General features: G+C 53.8%; 2 non-coding genes across 2 annotated transcripts; both read left to right on the top strand.

Annotated features, from left to right (window-relative positions):
• The first annotated feature begins 6208 nt into the window (after nt 1–6208).
• Nucleotides 6209–6282, top strand: TRNAN-GUU. The gene has a single exon. It is a non-coding gene; the product is annotated as a tRNA-Asn (tRNA).
• Nucleotides 6283–20002: 13720 nt separating this feature from the next.
• Nucleotides 20003–20084, top strand: TRNAS-UGA. Its single transcript has one exon. It is a non-coding gene; the product is annotated as a tRNA-Ser (tRNA).
• Nucleotides 20085–21597: the final 1513 nt, after the last annotated feature.

Here is a 21597-nt window from a genome sequence, read left to right as displayed (position 1 = left end):
GCTGGTTAAGACTCAATGGAGAGTCTTGCTGCAGACCAACAGATCTGAAATCACTGAGAACCAGCTCTAAGCATTAGTCCTGCTTTGGGACAGTGTCTCTCATGCAACAAACTGCCGAGTCTGCGCTAGCAGTGAGGCTCCCTCACTAACAGCTGAAATCAGGGAGAGCTGTGTGAAGTGCAGGGCCCCAGGGGTGCCTGGACAGGGGGGAACAACACCCCAGGGTTTTTAAAAATGGGAGGGCTCTGCCTTGCCACTTTGTAATGACCGTAAGGGTGAGTGAGGGTGGGGAGGGGACGGAGAGCAGTGAGCGGGAGGAGGAGTCTGGGGGTAAGAGGCAGCACAGGAGCGGGGCCTTGGGGAGAAGGGGTGGTGCAGGGGCGTGGCCTTGAGTGGAAGGGGTGGGGCTACTGTTCGGGCTCTGGTGGCCGCCACTTTTAGGCAGGGCTGCCTGGGGAGGGCAAGTGGGGCAATTTGCCCAAGGCCCCGGGCCCTGCAGGGGCCCCGCAAACCCTTCCCGAGAATCCCTTCCCTGGCTAGAGGCGCCTTTTTAATTTTTACTCACCTGGCAGGAGTCTGGGTCTTTGGCAGCACTTCTGTGGTGGGTCTTTCAGTGCTGCCAAAGACGCAGAGCGAGTGAAGGACCTGCTGCCACTGAAGACTCGGACGCCGCCCAGTGAGTACAAGCGCCACAGCGGGTGGCTCCTTTTTTATGTCCCCTCCCCCACTTTGCCCCAGGCCCCCAAATCCTCTGGGTGGCCCTGCTTTTAGGGAGCCTATCCCACTCCTAGTGGGACCACAAGACGTCCCAGAGCAGAGAGGGTGGCCAGCAGAGCGGTGACAGGGTGGAACGGCAAGTGACCGGCAATGTGGCCAGACAGCGGCGGGAGAAAGGGGCTTTCCCCCCGGGAGGTGAGAGGTGAACTCTGGGTTTTCACTGACCCAGGACAGCAGCTGTGGGTGAGGTGCAGTGAAGGGAAGGGCACATCCACAGAGCTTCTGGTGTCTGGATTTAGGAGCCCGAGGCAAAAGGCCACTGCCCAGCACGCTGTGGGGGGGTGTTTTGCTCATAGTGTTGTGTTATGAATACTGATTGTGGTGTTTTCCCAAGTTAATACAAGGTGATTTTCCTCCTTTTTCTTAAAGTTTCTTTTCTACACTCAGTGCATGTGAGTGGGGAAAGTATCACCTCTTAGCAGCACCCAGTGGCCCAGGTTAGTTTCCCCAGGTTACCGGGTGGGGGCTTAAGCAGATTGTGTGTTGTATTATTGAAGAGGAGCCCCAAGCACCCAAACAGGGAATTGTAACTTCAACCTTCAGAGTAAGAGCCAGAGGTGCTGCCAGCTGAGCTAGCCAGGCCGCCTAAATGTATTAACCCCTTTCACCGCAAGAGCAAAGACCGGGTATTTCTGTGCTTCTAAGCAGCTGGGAAAAAGCCTCTTGGTGGAAATATCTCCTGCCCCACTGCCAAAAGGAGCCCATTGAGTGGGAATGGTTGGAGGCCCCGCCTGCTTTCCAACCACCTTGTGATACTGGCCGGCCGCAGAACGAATGCTGGTCTGTGGGTGGCCTTCAGTGGGGGTTCGGCATGGCAGGGAGCAGGGTGGCTGGGTGTCTTTGTGGCTGTTTTCTGGCCACTCATAGGCATGGTTCTCCCCTCCTCTTGCCCTGCCCTTGGTTGCTCTGTGGCTTTTAAGCCTTCCCTTGGAGCTGTCAGCACCAGCTGCCTCTGCTGCAGGTGCCCAGAGGAGGAGAGGTGTGCTGGGCTCCAGCCTGGGACTCTTCCTCCCTCCTGCCTAGCCCTGACTATGAAGCCTGGCCCTGGAACTCCTTCCTTTAAATGCCATGTGGGAAAAGGAAAAGCGTGGCAGCTGCAGGGACCAAAGTTGAGGACTTCAGGTGAAGCAGCGAGAAACAACCATATGGTCAAACCACAGGACTCTCTAGCCAGACTGTTAAGTTCTAGGATCCCAACCTATAGCAGCCAGCCCATTGAACCAGCCAGACCAAAGTCCTATCTCCAGTGGCCATCAGTCACCCAGCAGGAGGGAAAAAATTCACTCTAGTTCACCCTGAGAGAGAGTAGCCACGCACATTGAGCTCCAGGGCTTTGCAGCAAACTAACCTATCTCCAGGAGGTCCCACTGATATTTGAACTCAGATTCCAGGATTCAGAGTCCTGAGTGGTGCCTATTACACCATGGGACCTGCTGCTGTTTTATTTTCTAGACCCCTGTGACTCTTGGCTGGTTTGCACTCTGCACTTATTGCTTCCCACCAGCGGCTTCCTCTCACAGGACTCTCTCTCCTCCTCCAGCGACTGTGGTCCTGCTCTACCAGATCTGTGGGTCCTGCCCTGAGACCCCACATCCCCCTGCTTTGTCTCCATTCCCTGCAGGCCACAAAAATGTCAGGGGAGGCCACCCCTCCCTTCACTTGGTGCTCCCGCTCATATCGGCCAGCTGCAGCCTCATCTCCTGGAACTCGGGCAGCTGTCGCTTGATTCGGTCGTACAGTCACACGCTGACTGGCTCCCCTGCCTGGATGCTCTTGTGGAAATCCCACAGGCGACGTTGCAGGACTTGGCACCATTGGTTTCTTAAATGTTGTGGTGTTTGCCCGACTGCCACAACAAAGCTGCCAACTCCTCCCTCACCGACTCCCACCAATCCCCCTGGTTGCCATAGAACCCTCTGATGCTTTTCTGTTCTGCCAACACCACCAGGCCTCCTTTATCTTGCAAGCTCTGGATGTTCAGCTTCCAATATCCTCTGCCCTGGGTCAGGGAATTGAAATCCTGCTCAACACCAAACAGTCTAGAGGAAGGGAGCCAGTTCCTTCATAGAACTTTCCTTTCACGCCTTAACTGGGGACCATACACACTAATATAGCCATAACCAGTGCTACAGAGCACAAAGCCCACCAGTAATGCCCTCCCTGGTTGGAGCTCCAGCATCTTCTGTACTCGCACCATGAATGTGAAGAACAAGACTCCAACCCCATCATTCTTCACTGGCCTGGAGGACCAGAGAGATGGGCCCTTCCACCAATCACCCTCTGGCCATCAAGCTACACTAGACTTGTTAATGTGCATTTCCTGAACACCCACCATGTCCAAGCCCAGCTGCTCCAAGGCAATGAACATCAAGTGCCTCCTCCTGGGCCCCCAAATCCCTTCCACCTTCCAAATGGCCATTTTCACAGATGCCCCTTCCAGGGCACTGCCCTTGCTCAGCTGCACAGAGGACTTTTCATCCCCAATCCCTGCCTGTCATTGCCCAGCACCCCCTCTGGCACCATTCCTGAGGGCCACCCTGCCTCACTCTCTTCCTGCCATATTGGGTCCACCAGTAACTCATGTAGGAGAGACAGCTCCCATCCCTCATTGGAAAAGGTGAGGCCAGCAGCACACAGGTTTTTTTTTCCTATTGCAGAGCCCAAGCTCAGAGACTCACCTTGGAGTGCAGGCACCCCTGTGCTCCCAGAAGACAAACCACCATTGTACAAAAAGGGATGAAAGGACCTGCCAAAGTCTGGGATTGAATGAACAACCTTTAGATCTTCAGCCCAATATGCTCACAACTGAGCTACTTTGGCAGCTGTGTAGCAGTATTTTGGCCTGTTGCTTCTCTTTCCAGGAGTTTTTTGCAGCCGATGCACACAAAAAGGACGTCATTGTGAGTGGCCCATGAAGACAAGACTCGCTTTTGCCTGCCTTGCTCAGCTTGACTTGACTTGCTGCCTCACCCGGTTCCTGCCCTAGTGCCCGGGTTGACCTGGCAGTGGAAGGGGACTGGGGGCCAGTGGCGCGGGGAGGAGGTTGAGCTGGACCCTGAGCTAGACTAGACCCTGGCGGTGAGAGTCTGGCCACCACTTGTCACCCCACCCTGTTGTCCTGGCTTCCGCCACTGGGCGTCGTTTCGGGAGGGAAGTGGGGCTCCTGCCTCCCTTCCCCGATTTTCACCCCGCAAAGGAGTGCGAACAGGAAAACGAACGGCTGCTCCACACCCCCACCGGAGGAACCTGACGCCCTTAGCTGTGGGGAGTAAGAAGTGGCTGTTGGCTGACAGGGCCTGTCCCCGAGGAGCTGGAGCAGCAGCTGCCGCCTCCCCCTCGGCTCCAGGCTGTGGGAAATGCTCATTGCCTGGCTGCATGGGCGGCTGCTGCTCCGTGCTCTGGAGAGCGTCTGTATTGCTCTGTCAACCCCCCGTCTTCACTGAGCGAGTCTGGTAAGGTCCCAAGTGCCCCCTCCGGCCTGGCAGCTGAGAGTCTGCGCAGACATCAGCCCCCCTGCCGGCACCAGAGGCAGCAGCACCGCCAGCCCCCCAGCACCACAGGGGCACTCAATGCACTTTCTGTGGGGAAATGGCTCCCATGGAGTCGCTGACTTGGCTCCTTTCGCACTCTAGAGAGAGGAGCAGAACCAGGGCTATGGCTGATCTATAGGGCACCAGGTGAGTAGCAGACGGTTCAGGTGTTGAGAGTTTGCCTGACCTCTCAGGGACACAGTGTGAGATGGTGTCCCAGGCATCTCTATGAAAGGAGCAGAACAGGATTTACTTGGGGTGGGAAGAGAATTGAGAGTGTCTCGGGGGGTTGTACAGAGGTATTGCCCCGGTGAGAAACTGGCTAAAACACAGGCCTCATTGTGAGCAAGATTCCAACCTGCGCAGGGGAACCCTATTGGATTTCGACTCCAACGCCTTAATCACTCAGCCATCAGCACAGTAATGCCCTAATGCCAGAGAATCACAATGCCCAGGTGTGAAGTCATCTGAACTACAGAATTCCCACAGCAAACCTGGCTCCCAAAGCACAGGGGGGATTTGGGGTTCATTCTCTTTGCTTAGCCATGTGCAGTCGCACAGCAGGATGCGGCTGGTGGGACAGGGATACTGAATGCTCAAGGGTCAGACCTAGGAAGGTTGAAGCTTCATAAGCTTCTTGCCCTGCAGTCAGCCTGCTCAGAGAAAGGAAACTCCCGCAGAATCTGGACTGGCTGTGTATAGCGCACTTCCACCGCATTGCCCAGCGCCCCAGCGACAAGCCAGAGCTGTGGTCTGGGAGTGAGAGGCACAGGCAGAGCACTGACTGGTAGCTCAGGGCTGGGATAGCAGGGGCTGCGGGCAGGGAGTCAGGGGCACCGGCAGAGCATTTAATTGAACCGATTTAAATCTCAGGTTTGATCATTCCTGGGACTGGACCCGGCTAGGACTCTCGGGCATCACTGAAGTGTTCTTGAAATCAGGTTCCAGCTTTGTCCGGCCCCCTCCTTTTCTGAGCTGGGCTGCAGCCCCTGACGCAGCCGCAGCCGCCTGCCGCGGAGAGCGGGCCCAGCAGAGGCCCCAGGGGGGACCGGGCGGCACTTCGGCAAGGGCCCCTGGTGGGGCTGGCGGCCGGGCTCTCAGCACCGAAGAGCCCGGGCTGGCCAGGGGAGTGCACCAGGCAGGGGGAGGGGCCAGACTGGAGGACTGGAGCCGCGTGAGCAAGTGTGCGAGCAGAGCATTGTGGGAGAGGAACAAGGAGTAATCCAGTGTATTTTCCTGTTTAGTTTGCATCAAGGACAGAGTAACTGTACCTGGCATTTGAGGCCTGAGAGCTTAACCCTCGCCTGAAAAGTACTCACCATTAAGGGGTATGGGTTCCTAAGGGCAGCACGTGGTAGGAGGTAGAAATGGATGTTTGTTGGTCTCTTGCAGGTGCTGCTGATGTCTTTTCTGCTGTCCCTGGTGTGGAAAGACAGAGGCGGTTTTGAATCTCTTAAAATTGTTCTTAGTGCTGCAGTTGCTCACCCTAAGCTTATGCCGTTAGATCTCTTTCAGGGTGTATTTTGGTCCTGAGTGGTAAAAGGTGTGTTGTTAGGGAGTGAGGTAGCAAAGGTTAGTTGCAGAGGTGCTGCGTGTGCCACAGAAATCGTGTGCCCCCCCCCCCCGCTCCGGTCCAAGGGTCCAGTATTTGCATAAACCCACCCACTGACCTGTGACTAACAATCTCGCTCTGCTAACTCTTCCAGCAAAACAGGCCAAAAACAGTGTACGCGAGCGCTGTACCACAGCCCCGGTGCTCTTTTCGGTTCCTTCCCACAGAACTTTTGCTCCATAGCAGTCCAGTTCCTTGCTGTTGCTTGGCTAACCACTGCATGCATGTGCTATACCGTACCCTGAGCTGATTCCCGGCTTTAGTGCGCAATACAGCCTTGCCCCTCCATGTCTCTGTGGCGCAATGGGTCAGCGCATTCGGCTGTTAACTGAAAGAATGGTGGTTCGAGCCCACCCAGGGACGACGCTAAGCCCGTGCTACTTCCTTGCTTCCCTGTGGGGGAGCCTCAAAGGTCCCATTTTGCTGCCTCTTGGCCTCAGTGCTGTCAGCTGGTGGTCCAAAGAGCGGGCTGGATGCCATTCAGAAACCCATCTGCCAGCAGCCGTGCCAGAGGCTCAGGCTTAATCCTCAAGGCTGAGCACAAAAACTTTCAGCCGGGAACATTTCGCTCCGTTTCCGCCTCCGCCCAAGCAGCAAGGGAGAAGCGGAGGAGACACGCCGGATCAAAGACGCCTCCCGCCCACTTCCCTGTACGCTGTGCAAAGCTCTTGGCCTGCCTCATGCCTCGTCAGGAAAGCGCAGCCATGCGGCCCAAGCCTGAGTCACGTCTGCAGCCTGGCCCGCCCCGGCTGACGGCGCGCAGAGCCACGCGAGTCAATGGCAGGTCGAGTCGGGAGCCTCGGCTCTTTCCCCTGACAGCCACACACACAGCGCTGCCTAGTGCCCCCAGAGCCTCCCTCGTGCTCTCCCGCAGCAGCCACCTGCCGGTGTGGGTGGGAAAAGGGGACCAGGAAGCACTGCAGCCTCATTCCAGGACAGGAGGCCCTCGCCACGCCCAGGCCTGCCTCTTGCCTTCAGCCCAGGCAGCCAGAGGTGCCACAGGGAGCTCCCTGGCAGGCCACCGCTTCGCCTCAGCCACCTCTTGACTCATGGCCTAGGCTCTTGGTGCTCTGCTGGTCACCGGCTCGCTTGAAGGCCCAGAGGGAAAAGAAACAAGTGCACGCGTAGCAAAGGATGGTTTTGATCCATCGACCTCTGGGTTATGGGCCCAGCACGCTCCCGCTGCGCCACTCTACTGGCTCTTCATACCCTTCCCCTAGCCACCTAGCCGCCACTATCCGGATTAGTGCCTTACACGCTCTCACGCTGGCAGGCAGATGCGCAGGCTGCTAGGCAGCTGCCCTGGTCACAGGATTGTACAGCTTCTACAGGGTAAAAAGTATCTATTTGGGGTTTGGACCCCATTGGGAGCTGGGTAGTTGAGTGCCGGAGACGGGAGCACTTCTTAAACTGTTTTCAGTTAAGCTTTCAAGGTTGTGGGGGACGAGGTTCAGCCTTGGATCCGTGTCTGCAGTAGGCAAGCACCTCTGGCTCAATCGCCCCCCTCCGTATTAGCAGACTAAAACCCGGAGCAAACGCACACGCCTTGCAAAGGAACAGGAGCCGGGATCTCGAACAAAAGTCAACATTTTATTAAGATGATGTTGAAAGAAAAAAAAAAGTGTACGGTACAGAGTTTCGGCGTAGAAGTTTCTGGTGCTCAGGGAACAACGTACAGCTTACCCAAGGGGTGCGAAGTTCGGTTTAAAATGGGGTGGCGTAAGGAATACATAATCTGCAATAGCCCTGACTGGGGGTAAAAGGTTAACGTACAGACACTGAGTTAGGAGGGTATGTTGTCCATATGAGGGCTACGTTCGGGTGTGGAGTATAACGAGCGGTTACGACGATGAGGATGGATTGACCCGCGTTTGGTGAATTTAACATTCGGTGTTTTGGAATCTTTGCCACAATCTAGCTGAAGCAGGGTCAGTATGAAGTCTACCCTGCCATCTATTGGTGATCTGTTGTCAAGGCCTTTGGGGGCTGATGTCATTTGCATGGTTCCACCCACCCCGGATTGCATGATGGGAGAGCTTGTCCAAATGGTCATTTCAGCTGCTGCGGGATCCCCAGTCTCTTTGTTATTGGGGCAGGAGTAATCCAGTGTATTTTCCTGTTGATTTTGGATCAAGGACAGAGTAAGTGTACCTGGCATTTGAGGCCTGAGAGCGTCACCCTCGGCTGAAAAGTACTCACCATTAAGGGCTATGGGTTCCTAACAGCAGACTGTGGTGGGAGGTAGAAATGGATGTTTGTTGGTCTCTTGCAGGTGCTGCCGATGTCCTTTCTGCTGCCCTTGGTGTGGAAAAACAGAGGCGGTTTTGAATCTCTTCAAATTGTTGTTAGTGGTGCTGTTGCTCACCCTAAGCTTATGCTGTTAGATCTCTTTCACGGTGTATTTTGGTCCTGAGAGGTAGCAAATGTTAGTTGCATAGATGGTTCATGTGCTGTAAGAGTCATGTGCCCCCCCCTGTGTTCCCAGAGTCCAGAATTTGCATAAACCCACCCACTGACCTGTGACTAACAATCTTGCTCTGCTCACTCTTCCAGCAAAACTTTTCTGTCATGTTCTCCTTCAGCAGTATATTCTTCCCAACTTCTTGTTTTAAGTATCAGCAGAAGCCATCTGTTTAAGTGTAACTAAAGTTTCTATTTATTTATCCAAGATTTTAGGTTTATGTTATAACAGATTGTTTGTAGTGGGATAATAATTAATTTTATTTTTAAACTAAAGAGAGTAGAAATCCATAAAATGTGCATTTAGAGATTTCAAAAAAAAATCCCAGGATGCCCTAAACACAAATATTGATTTTCAATCTCTCTTAATTTGCTATTGTTTGGAACCCATGTCCCTTGTCTAACGATTTTTATGTAGGTTCGGGTGAGTCCCGAAATCAAGAACTGCTAAGTACCGTTCTACTGTCCTTGATTCATATCACCAAGATTACTACACTTTATTACTCTTGCCCTAATAAGAAAGTGTTTGGGGATCCCACAGCAGCCAAAAATCACCATTTGGACAAGCACCCCCATCATGCAATGCGGGATGGGTGTGACCATGCACATCAGCAACAAAAGGCCTTTACAACACATCACCAACAGATAGCAGGGTAGAGTTCATTCTGACCCTGCTTACATCCTCCCCCCCAGCCAAGAATTGGTGGTCCTGATAAATCACACTCCCTGTTATACCAGCTCACTGATATTGAATGCTGAAGTTATGGCTAGCAAAAGTAGACACCCATCTCTGCCCTGTAGCATCCAGCTTAGTCCTTGGTAACACATAAGTCAGTGGATTGTTCTCTGTCCATACCTGAAACTGAGCACCAGACAAGTAGTCTCAAAATTTCTCAGTGATGGCCCATTTCAAGGCCAAGAATTGCAGCTGGTGGATGGGATAGCGAGTTTCGCTATCGGACAGTCCTCAGCTGGCAAAGGCCACAGATTTACATTTGCCTTCCACTTCCTGGTAGGAGACTGCTCCTAGACCCTCCAAACTGGCATCAGCATGCAGGATAAACAGTTTCTTGGGTCAGCAGGGACTAGGACTGGCACATGAATCAGGCAAATAATGATTTCCCATAAAGCCCTGTCACATCTCTCATCCCGCCATGTCCCCAATGGAGAGGAGAGGAGCCCCTCCCCTGTCCCAGGCCAGGCACAGCAGATCTGTGGGGGGAGGTGTCCATGATCCAGCCCAGGTGTGCTGGAGCTGCTGGGGAGAGAAGTTCCTTCCTCAGCCCAAGCCCACCAGAGTTGATGTTGCAGAGGGGGAGAGGTATCTCTCACCTGGTTTTTAGATGCTCTGATGAGAGGGAACAGGAGGAAGATTTTTCTTCTCTTTGCATTTCAAACTCTCCACCCCCCCCCCACCACTTTCTGCTCTAGCCTGATCTCTCTCTCACGTCTCCCGGGCTGTCCTTAGCCATAGGCAGCCGCCTAGGGCACCACTAGCTCTGGGGGCACTGCTCTGCTGTTTGTTCAGGAGTGTCCCAGGCTCCAGCTGTAAACTCCGCTGGTCAGTTCTAATCTTTGGCCACACGGGGGCGGCACTAACGGTCCCATCTAAATGCTGTTTGCGTTTGACCCTTCGGATCGCAGATTGTAACCCGCTGGCAGATCTCTGAGTGCAGCCAAATCCCTCCCCAAACTGAACATTGAAGCAGCAACTCCCATTGGAAAGATCAGGATTTTTGCCTTTAAAAACAAGGGAAATATCTGCAGCGAGAGACTGAAGAAGCTCAACTGATTTCATTGACTCCATGAATGTTCCTCTGTGTCCCCCTAGGAGTCATGCCCCACTATTTAGGGACCACTGGACAGATGGGAAGCAGTGGAGCATGTAAGAGCCGGGCTGCTGGGTCCTAGAGAGAGCCGAATGCAGCACAGTCTGAGGGAGGGGATTGTCTGCTGGGGTCTCTGGGAAGGGGAGGGAGGAGTGGTTGGGGAAGGAGCTCACCTGTGAGTGTGACTCTTTTGCCCCCCCCCCCCCCCCCCCGCTGAGGTGAGGTGAGGCAGGCCCTGTGGCTCTGGAACCAGTATCCTTTGTTGTCCCCCATAACATCCATTCTTCTCCCGCCCTGCCCCATGGAGCACCCCCTCCTTTCTCCCTCCTCCCCAGGAGCATCCCGCTCTCTCTCCTCCCTCCCCTCAGGGCTGGGTTGGGTGAGGTGCTGGGCGGTAGGTGGGGGGAGGAGGCTGGCTGGCTGCCTGCCTGCTGAGGAATGAAAGTGAAAGTAACTCACTTCCTGGGCAGTGAGCCAGGATTGGAATGTCACACAGGGCTGGGCTGGGGTTAGCCAGATGTGTGAAAAATCAGGACAGGGGGTTGGGGTAGGGTGAGCAGATATCCCTATTTTATAGGGCCAGGCCCAATTTTGGGGTCTTTTTCTTATATAGGCTCCTATTACCCTCCACCCCCATCCCAATTTTTCACATTTGCTGTCTGGTCACCCTAGGTGGGGATAATTGGTGCCTATATAAGACAAAGCCCCAAATATCAGGACTGGCTCTATAAAATCAGGACATCTGGATCTGGTCACCCTAGCTGGGGAGCGCCTCTCCCCCGGGCTTGCAGCTGCCAGCGATCCATCTCATCCGGGGGGAGCTGCACAGGGCAGGATGAGCTGCTGTGGCTCCATGGGTGCCCCGTCCCTGAGATCAGATGCTGTGCTAACTTCACCATGGTCCGTAAGGCTGGTGATGGTGCCCATTGGCGTGTGATTGGACCTGAGGGTTTGCTGCTGCTGTTGCCACTCTGCACCCTAAGAGGTGGATTTTGGGGTCTACTGCAGCTGTTGGACCAGCAGGCTGGGGGGTGAGCCAAGCATGAAAGCAGTGCTGTGTTGCCATTTAGATTGTCATTTAACAACTTTGTATGCCAAAAATTCTTGCTAACAATCCTGAATCCAATTTAAAAAATTTTTGTAAAAAAAATCAATATCTTAGCCAAAAACAGAAAATTAAGTTGTTGACAATTATTAGTGACAGGTTTGGTTTGAGGCAGGGAGTGGGCCAGTTTTCATCAGAGAAACAAAAAATGTCGACTGACTTTCCCATAGCCTGTAACTCCTGATAAGAGCCCTCCAACAACTGTAATATGCTCATCTCCTTACTAGTGTATAAAGCAGGGGGCGGCAACCTATGGCACACGCGCCAAAGGTGGCAGGTGAGATGATTTTTGATGGCACACAGCGGCAGGCTGAGCGGCTCAGCCCATCACTGCTCTGGGGTTCCGGCTGCTGCCCTATTGCCAGCTGGGATACCGGCCGTTGGCCCCACTCAGCACCTGCTGGTGGCCTGGGGACCCCCAAGGAACCCCAGGCTGGCAGCCGGCTGAGCAGGTCGGCTGAACCACTCAACCTGCTGTCAGCCTGGGGTTCCATTCACTCAGCCGGCAGCGGGCTGAGTGGGCTGGTGGCAGGCTGAGCAGGGCTGGTGGAGGGTTGAGTGGCTCAGTCTGCTGCCAGTCTGGGGTGCCGGCAGTACTCAGCCTACTGCTACGCCGGGGTTCCTGCTGCTGGCCCCTTGCCAGTCAGGAGCCCAGCCGCCGGCCCCACTCTGCCTCCTGCCAGCCTGGGTGAGCAGAATCCCAGGCTGGTAGCAGGCTGAGCGGGGGTTGGCGGTCGGGATCCTGGCTGGCAGGAGTTGGTGGTCAGAACCCCAGACCAGCAGCGGGCTGAGCAGGGCCTGGGATCCTTGTCTAGGGTTCCAGCCACCAGCCCCACTCAGCCCGCTGCTGGTCTGGGGTTTCATTTACTCAGCTGGCAGTGGCCTGAGCAGGACCAGTGGCCGGGACCTCAGATAATAATAATAGTTTATTTATATAATATAGACAGAGAGAGAGACCTTCTACAAACGTTAAAATGTATTACTGGCACGAGAAACCTTAAATTACAGTGAACTTGGCACACCACTTCTGAAAGGTTGCCGACCCCGGTATAGACTGACCATATGTTGTACTAAGATTCTCCTGCTTTTTTTTTTCCTGTGAGTCAGTATAGCTTTTGCTAGCCCAGAAGTTGGGCAGCCAATGTTTTACGTTTTCACAATGTTTTCTCCAACTTTCATAAAGTAAATTCATAGTTAATATGAGTTAAAAAGGCCAGGGACACTTCCTTGTGAAGAATCTGTACAGCAGATCATGCTAGAGCTGTGAAAATGTCAGTTTTTGATGGAACTTTAGAGGCAGTGATTTATCATGTATTTTATCATGTGAATGTGCTGCTATTGCTAATGTCTTTCCAAACAAAATAAGGCACAATAGGACTTCTGTAACATTTCTGTGCTACCTTAATCTAGATGAGATGATTCTGTGCTGACTTCTTTTTGGTCACTTTGTGGTTTACCTAGCAGTAAAACTAGGGTTATATTTTCCCACTGTTTGACCCAGCTTATTAAACTGATTTTGCAGCCAAAAAAGCCAGAAAGATTGCTTTTATTTAAAAACAAAACTTTGTTTCAATACCTCTTCATATAAATTTCCAATAAAATTTTGACAAATTAAAAAAATTATATTATTTGCATCATTCTGTCAAATCAGAATTTTTTCTATAGTGCTACTTCTTTAGTGCTAGTGCATCAGCATTACAGTGTGCTTAATTAAGTAAAACGGGTTTTAATAACGTGAATGTGGCAAGTTTTCCAATACTGTATGCTTATATTTGTGTTGCTAAGAGCAGATCAGGCACAGGGGCACCAGTTTAATAATCTCACCTAGGGCACCATAAATCCGAAGGACGGCCCTGTGTGTGGGTGCCGCTCTCCCCACCAGAAGATCTCTGGTGGCTGCCCCTGTTCTCCCTGACAGCATCTCTGGTGCACGGGGGCTTCCCTCCCCCCAAGTCAGAATCCCCAGCATGTGGGTGCTCCCATCTCCCCCTGCAGGCTCTGCGGGGGGTGTCTGTATAAAAAGAGACTGTGTCTCACTGTCTCGCCCAGGCTACGCTGCAGGGGCTATTCACAGGCGCGATCCCACTGCTGATCAGCACGGGAGTTTTGACCTGCTCCGTTTCCGACCAGGGCCGGTTCACCCCTCCTTAGGCAACCTGGGGACCCCAAGCTTCCCCGGGATCACCATATTGATGCCGAACGGCACAGCCCCCTGCAGCCCTGCATTCCTGAGCTCAAGCGATCTGCCGGCCTCAGCCTCCCCAGGAGCTGGGATCACAGGCACCAGCCACGGGGCTCGGCTAGTAATAGGGTCTCCCGCTTCCAACTTCAGGCTCAACCTGGGAGCTCTGTGCAGGCTGAGCCTGAGCGGGTGGAAGTGGAGCCTGGAGCTGAGCTGATGTGCTGAGGGTTATTTGCACTGTGCGCTTCACACGGAGGTGAAAACACGGGGTACAGATCTTTGAGCACAACCCTTGTCCTGAGGAATGGGGGGGGGCTGCATAAAGAGAGACCGGCTCTCCCTGGTGGGGCTACAGCGGCTCTTCACAGGGGCAGTCCCACTGCCAATCGGTACCAGAGTTTTGCCGGCCTCCTTTCCTGGGCTGGCTCCCCTCTCTTTAGGGAGACTGGTGTCCCCAAACTTCCCAGAAACCATCATAGCGAGGCCAACCTGAACACAGACACCTGCTCAGCACCCCAGTGTGCAGCCCTGAACTCCGGCAATCAGCTACACTCAGCTGCCCACCCAACAAGTGTTACACGCAGGAGCCTTCGTGCCCCGCGTGTTCAGGTCGCTCCCAGCGCCAGCGTTAAACTCCGCTGCTCAGTTCTAAGCTTTGGCCACACGGGGGCAGCCTGGAGCTCAGCCAACGCCTCCCGGTGCTGGTTGCATTTCTCACTCCTCGTGGCAGGTTCACACCCCGCAGGCAGATCTCTGAATCGGAGCCGAACCGTTCCCCAAATCCAGCGCTTTAGCAGCAGCTTTGCTAGGACAGCGCTGACGTCCCCAAGTAAAGTAAGAGCCAGAGCGCTGTGTCCAGGAGCTTCTATTGGGCCCCTCACCGTGGTGTCTGTCAGGCGCAAGGAGAAACCAGGGAAATGTTTTCATGGCGTTTAAGGGCAGAAGGGGCCATTAGCTCAGCTAGTCTGACCCCCGAATAACACAGAATTACACCATGACACATATTGATCCCACAGACCTTAGATAGATCAAAGCGTTTCAGCCCTCAGGAAGGAGGCTAAACTGGGTACCAGAGGCAGCGAACAAGGGGCCCCCAAGGCAATGGCAGGGAACTGACGAGGTGAAATATGCCCCGATGATCCCAGCAGGCGACCCACACCCATGCTGCAGAGGTGGGAGTCCCTGTTCCTCCTGCCCTTAAGAATGTCTGGTGGTAAGTGGGTCCCCCCAGTTCCCCAGATAAGAGTCCTCCATGTGGTTTCCCTGGCTTCACCTCCAGATAAGAACATTGTGTGGAGGGAGTGGGAGGAAGGTTGTATGGCAGATATGTAAAGGGGGACTGTGTCTCCCTGTCTGGCCCAGGCTCCTGGGAGGAAGTGATCTCAGTGTGTCTGGCTGTCTCCATTCCTCCCACCCATAAGAATCCCTGGTGTGTGGGTGCACCCAGACCATTAAGGATCTCTGGTGGGTGGGTGTCTCTCTCCCGCTAGTCAGGATCTCTGGGGCGTGGCTGTATAAAAAGAGACTTTGACTCACCCAGGCTGGGCTGTCATCATGGAACAGACCAGGTCCTTCTGTGGAGGTTTTGCGTTCCTCCAAGGACGTGATCTCAGTGTGTGTGGGTGTCCCTGGTCCTTCAACCCTTAACAATCCCTGGTGCGTGGGTGCGCTGGGCCCCATTACAATCCCCTCTGTCTTACTCATGAGGGATCCGGTGGCTGTGGGTGTTCTCCACACTACCGGGGGTGTCTGGTTCCCCTGTCCCACCTGGTTAATAGTGGGGTGTGTGGGTGTCCCCCCGCCCGTTAAGGATCTGTGTTGTGTGGATGCCCCCATTCTTCTCATTAAGAATGGTGCAACGGAGCATATGGGTGTGTCCCCCACCCCATGAACTAGCTCCCGTGTGTGGTTTCCCTGCCCCCATCCAGGCTCTGTGGTGTGTGGGTGTCACTGTTCCTCTTTTCAAGATCCGTGTTGCAGGGGGGCATCCCTCCCCCCAAGTCAGAATCCCCAGCATGTGGGTGCTCCCATCCCGGCTCTGCTGGGGGGGAGGGAGGTCTAAAAAGAGACCACGTCTCACTCAGGCTATGCTGCAGGGGCTATTCACAGGTGCAATCCCACTACTGATCAGCACAGGAGTTTTGACCTGCTCTGTTTCCGATCTGGGCCGGTTCACCCCTCCTTAGGCAACCTGGGGACCCCAAACTTCCCCAGAATCACCATATTGATGCTGAACTTAGTGGGGACACCTGATCGGCACAGCCTCCTGCAGCCCAGAACTCCTGAGCTCAAGTGATCCACTGGTCTCAGCTTCCCCAGGAGTTGGGATCACAGGCACCAGCCATGGGGCCCGGCTTCTTTTGTGGCCTGGCAGCTGGAGCTTTAAACTCTGCTTGTGAGCTCTGCGCCTTGGCCAGACGGGGACAGCCTGGAACTGGGAAATGCTACTTCTCCCCCCGCCCCCATCTCATGTCGAACTGCAGGCGCCGCTGTCGTCCCAGGTAAGATCCCGGATGTTTTGGTGCCCCCTTCCCCCGCCCAGGAGCCGAGGAACCTCTGCCCCCCATACAGAATCCTGGATGTGTGGGTGTCCGTCCCTCTGCAGAGGATCCCGGAGTGTGGATGCCCTTGTCCCCCCCTACAAGATCCTGGGTGTGTGGGTGCCACTCTCCCCCCCGTAGATCTCTGGTGGGTGGGTCCCCAGGGTGTGAGTGCTCCCATCCCCCGATACAGGCTGGGGGGGTATAACCGGCTCTCCCTGTCCTGCACAGGCGGTGCTACAGCAGCTGCTCCCAGGGGCAGCAACCCCACTGTCACCCTGCAGCTTTAACCTGCTCCAGGGGTGACCTGCTTCACCCTCCTTTGGGAGCCTGGGGACCCCGAACTTCCCAGAATCACCTGATTGATGCCGAGTTTAGCACAGACACCGGCCCAGCCTGATTTCATTGACTCCATGAATGTTCCTCTGTGTCCCCCTAGGAGTCATGCCCCACTATTTAGGGACCACTGAACCCTACTCGCTAAGCAGGGGCTAGTGATGCCAAAGCCCAGGGAAAGGGAGAACAAGTGCGGGGCCCCCAGCACTGGAACCGTGTGAAGGGGCTGCAGGAGAGGGGCAATGGCTGGTGGCTCAGGGAGTTAAGGGCAAAGGGGGCACAGGAGGGGGCAGGAGTTAGGGGTGAAGGAGGCGCAAGGGTTGGGAGTGCAGGAGCTAGCGGTAAAGGGGGAGTGGGGATCGTCCAGGGGCAATGGGGAAGTGCCAAAGTACAAGCTTTGCCCAGGGCACCATTTTCCCTAATGCTGGTCTGAGCAAATAATTGGAAATGACCCTTCAGTGAGACCAGAACCATCGTGTAGAAAAGCCCCTTTGTTAAGTGGTGGTGGCTGGGGGCTTAGGGAGATGGGTTAAAAACAACAGCCACTTGTCCGTGGAGGTTTGATTCTTGCCTGCTAGGCCAGGCTGGGGTGTGGTGTCTCCATGGCTGTATTTCCAGTGTCTGATCTGCCACAGGGAGCCAAGTCTAGACATACTCAGAGGCTCTATGCCAGCGTTTCTCAAACTTCCTTTCACTATAACCCCTTTTTGCCAAAAAGCTTACTACATGGCCCTGGAAAGACGCACCAAGCCCCTCTACACTGAGCACAGGCAGAGGAGACAAATCCTGAGCCCTGCCCCAGTTGGGGGAGGGCAAAACCAGAGCTTGAGGGATTCAGCCCTGGGTGGTGGGGCTCAGACTTTTGGTTTCAGCCCCAGGCACCAACAAGTCTAATGCCAGCCCTGGCGACCCCATTAAAACAGGGTTATGACCCACTTTGGGGTCTTGCCCCACAGTTTGAGAACCACTGCTCTGTGCTGAGGGGAGAGAGTTTTCCTGTGGGTGCAGTTAATCCACTTCCCAAGAGGTGGCAGCTATGTCAGTGGGAGAAGCTATATCGGTGGTTGTGCAAGCTGTGGTGTTTACCACATTTAAGAAGTTTAATCAAACCCCATTTTGAAAACCACCTGTGGTCTGGGAATGGCAAAGGAGCTCAATGAATCAGGGTTTGTCCTTCAAAGTCCTGGACATCACGATTCCATACTCCTGTTGTCATTGGGGATATTGCTCAGTGTTAGAGTGCTTAACTGCAGTTTTCACGTAGTCCTCAGTTCAAACCCCCGTGTTCTCTTATAACCTGCTTTCTTTTTTTTTTAAAAAGTTAAACATTTTCATTTCCATTCTCCATTATGTTCAGGGGCTCCTCTATACAGGAGTGCTTGATATCAATGTAAACACTCAACATTTTGCTGTCCAAATGCACAAAAACCTAGCAAAGCTGTCCATCAGCTGAAATCAGTTCCAATCCTCTAAGTGTCTAGTTTATGTTTTCATCAGTTAAACAAAGGTATCATACGAATGTACATTCGCAGATCCCTCTTCTCCAGGAGCTATGTTGTGCAGAAGAACAAGAACCACATCCAGTTGCAGTTCAGGAATCTGATGACCAAAGAGCCACAAAGTGTTCTGAGGGCTGGAGAAAAATGCCTTCTAGTGAGCTATTGAACGAGCTCAACCTGTTTAGGTTATCAAAAGACAATTGAAAGGTGACTTCATTGAAGTGTTGAAGGGCCTTAATGGAGAGAAAAGATGGGGTATTAAAGGGCTCTTTAATCTCGCAGAGAAAGGCATAACAAGACCCAATGGCTGGAAGGTGAAAAGAGACAAATTCATATTACAACTAAGGCACAAATATTCAACATCGAGGATGATTCACCACAGGAACAATCTCCCAAGGAAAGTGGTGGATTCGCCATGTCCTGATGTCATTTCATGAAGACTAGCTATCTTTCTGGAATGTGTTTGCCCCAAAAGTAGATATTGTGTCATACAGGAGGCCTGTGATATGCAGGGGGTCAGATTAGATGCTCTAATGGTCTCTTCTGGCCATAAAGTTGACTAATTTCTGAAAAACTGAGTGTAGCATTGGGAGCAGCGTCTTGTGTTTTCCTGTCTAGCCGGCTTGGTTCCTAGAACGAACGCTCCTTGAGTGGGGTGATCCACAGGGAGTAGCTCAAACCTCCAAAGTGCCTGGCCAGGGGCAGGACATTAGCACAGCAAGGGAGGGGTGTGGTAGTGACATCACAAAGGCCTTTGGCAGGACCTCAGACTATTGGTCAAAGGTGGTGGGGAGGTGGTGACCTCACAGAGAGATGCTGACATCAGTCAGGCAGGACAGGGGTGAGGGGCCAGGGAAACCTCAGAGACCCCTGTGGCTTTGCTTCAGCAAGTCTCCTTCTCTAGGTCTCTCTTTGAGGACTGAGAGTATTCGGGTTCATGGACGTGAGTGCCAGGAGGAAGCTTTTTCGAGTTTTCTCCTTCCCTTTTCCTGATTTTACTAGAAAACAGCCATCCCTGTTTAGAAGGTTGAAGCCTCCTTGAGGTTTGAAACCTGTTCAGTCTGATCCATCTGGTGACAGTTGAATTCTAGGCATGGAAAACACAAACTTAAGGAGGCAGAATTTTATTCCGCACCTGGGATTTTGTCCCATAGAATCAGTGGGGACATTAGGGTTTGTCCTTTCTGTTTCACCTTTTCCTCCATCCATCCATCCCTCCTTTCTCTTTGTCTCTTGCTTCTTTTGTTCTTTCACCTGTTCCCCTCCCAACAGCAGGAGCGGTGTGTGTGTGTGTGTGTATGTGTGTGTTGCGGGGGAGTGCTCTGCAGCTCCCACTGTGGGAGGTCCACCCAAAAATGTGGGGCTGAAATAGTGCTCGGGCAGTGATCCCCACCAGTGACCTGGGCCATCCTTTGGGCTCTCTGGTGAGAACCCTCAGCCTCCCGTTCTCAGTCTCTACCCTGATTGGCTGAGCAGGGGGTTATTGACAGGGAGGAGATTCAGGTCCTTGTTGTTCTCTTTTAAGACCAAGGAAATAAGTCATAACCTCTTATATGTTGACAAATTTTGCTGCTTTGCTGCATTAATGGTCTCTGAGCAGTTCATGATTCTCTCTAACATTGCAGTTCTCCTCAAATACTTGCTGAATAATTACTGTGAACTGTTGTTGGTCTGGAGCTCATCTGAGAGCACTTTATTCAGGTCATTCAGTGTTTGAAATTCACGATCTGATGGTTAGTTTCAAAATCAGGGCTCTTGGGTCCTATTCCCAACTCTGCCACTGGCTGGCTGTGTGACCTAAGACAAGTCAATTCTCCTTTCTGAGCCTTTGCTTCTCCCTCTCTCAAGTAGGGATAATGATGATCCGCTCCTACCTAGCTCAAGGTGGGTGGAGGATGGGGATCCATTGGAGAGTGTCACTAGGAGTATCAGAGGGGCCGTGTTAGTCTGGATTTGTAAAAGCAGCAAAGACTCCTGTGGCACCTGGCTAAACAAACAGAACAAACCCCAAATCCCCCCTGTGCTTTGGGAGCCAGGTTTGTGGTGGGAATTCTGTAGTTCAGATGACTTCACGCCTGGGCATTGGGATTATTTACCAGTTTCTCTGGCATTGGGGCAGTTTTGTGCTCCCAGCTGTGATGGCCGAGTGGTTAAGATGTTGGACTTGAAATCCAATAGGGTTCCCCTGCGCAGGTTCAAATCCTGCTCACAGCGAGGCCTGTGTTTTAGCCAGTCTCTCACCCGGGCAATACCTCTGTACAACCCCCTGAGACACTCTCAATTCTCTCCCCACTCCAAGTAAATTCTGTTCTGCTCCTTTCATCGAGATGCCTGGGACACCACCTCACACTGTGTTGTTGAGGGGTTGGGCAAACTCTCAGCACCTGAAGCCTCTGCCACTCACCTGGTGCCCCATAGATCAGCCATAGCCCTGGTTCTGCTCCTCTCTCTAGAGTGTGAAAGGAGCTGAGTCAGCGACTCCATGGGAGCTACGGGGCTGCAGAACCAACAGAGAGAAAAAACGGTGCTCAGTGCCCACTGGCAGCCAGCTCCCCCCCACCCACTACAGGCCTTGCTGACAAGCTCCTCACACTTGCCAGTGATCAGCTGTTCAGTGGGGTGCAGGAGGCGCTGGGGGAGGAGCAGGGAGAGTGGAAGAGGGAAAGGAATGGGGCAGGAAGGTGCAGGGCGGGAAGAGGTGGGAGAGGGGTGGGGGCTTGGGGGAAGGGGTGTAGTGGAGGGCAGGGCCTGGGGAGGAAAGGGGGGATTTGTCCCATACCCCGGATCCCTCTAGGGCCGGCCCTGAAGGGAAGCACCGACTCTCACAGTGACAATAGAAGTGACCAGCCTTGCGGGGGAGGCTGAGGGAGATCCGCACTCACCAGGTCTCTTCTCTCCCCCACGGTGAGCCAGACACTGCTCTCTCCTGGCTCTCACTCTAGCAGCTGGACCCCAAGGAGCCATTTCCCCACAGGAAGTGCATTGAGTACCCCTGTGGTGCTGGGGGGCTGGTGCTGCTGCTGCCTGTAGGGCTGGCAGGGGGGCTGATGTCTGCACAGACTCTCAGCTGCCAGGCCGGAGGGGGCACTTGGGACCTTACCAGACTGGCTCAGTGAAGACGGGGGGTTGACAGAGCAATACAGACGCTCTCCAGAGCACAGAGCAGTAGCCGCCCATGCAGCCAGGCAATGAGCATTTCCCACCGCCTGGAGCCGAGGGGGAAGCGGCAGCTGCTGTTCCAGCTGCTCGGGGACAGGCCCTGTCAGCCAACAGCCACTTCTTACTCCCCACAGCTAAGGGCGCCGGGTTCCTCCGGTGGGGGTGTGGAGCAGCCGTTCGTTTTCCTGTTCGCACTCCTCTGCGGTGTGAAAATCGGGGAGGGGAGGCAGAAGCCCCACTTCCCTCCCGAAATGACGCCCAGTGGGGGAAGCCAGGACAACAGAGGGGGGCGGCAAGTGGTGGCCAGACTCTCACCCCCAGGGTCTAGTCTAGCTCAGGGTCCAGCTCAACTTCCTCCCCGCGCCACTGGCCCCCAGTCCCCTTCCACCACCAGGTCAACCCGGGCACTAGGGCAGGAACGGGGTGAGGCAGCAAGTCAAGCTGAGCAAGGCAGGGAAAAGCAAGTCTTGTCTTCATGGGCACCTCCCAATGACGTCCTTTTTGTGTGCAACTGCTGCAAAAAACTCCCGGAAAGAGAAGCAACAGGCCAAAATATAGGCATACAGCT

The sequence above is a fragment of the Mauremys mutica genome, unplaced genomic scaffold, assembly GCF_020497125.1.
Source record: "Mauremys mutica isolate MM-2020 ecotype Southern unplaced genomic scaffold, ASM2049712v1 Super-Scaffold_100101, whole genome shotgun sequence".
NCBI classification, from domain to species: Eukaryota; Metazoa; Chordata; order Testudines; family Geoemydidae; genus Mauremys; species Mauremys mutica.
Note: the sequence above shows the minus strand (reverse complement) of the source record. Positions and strands in the feature narration are given on the sequence as shown.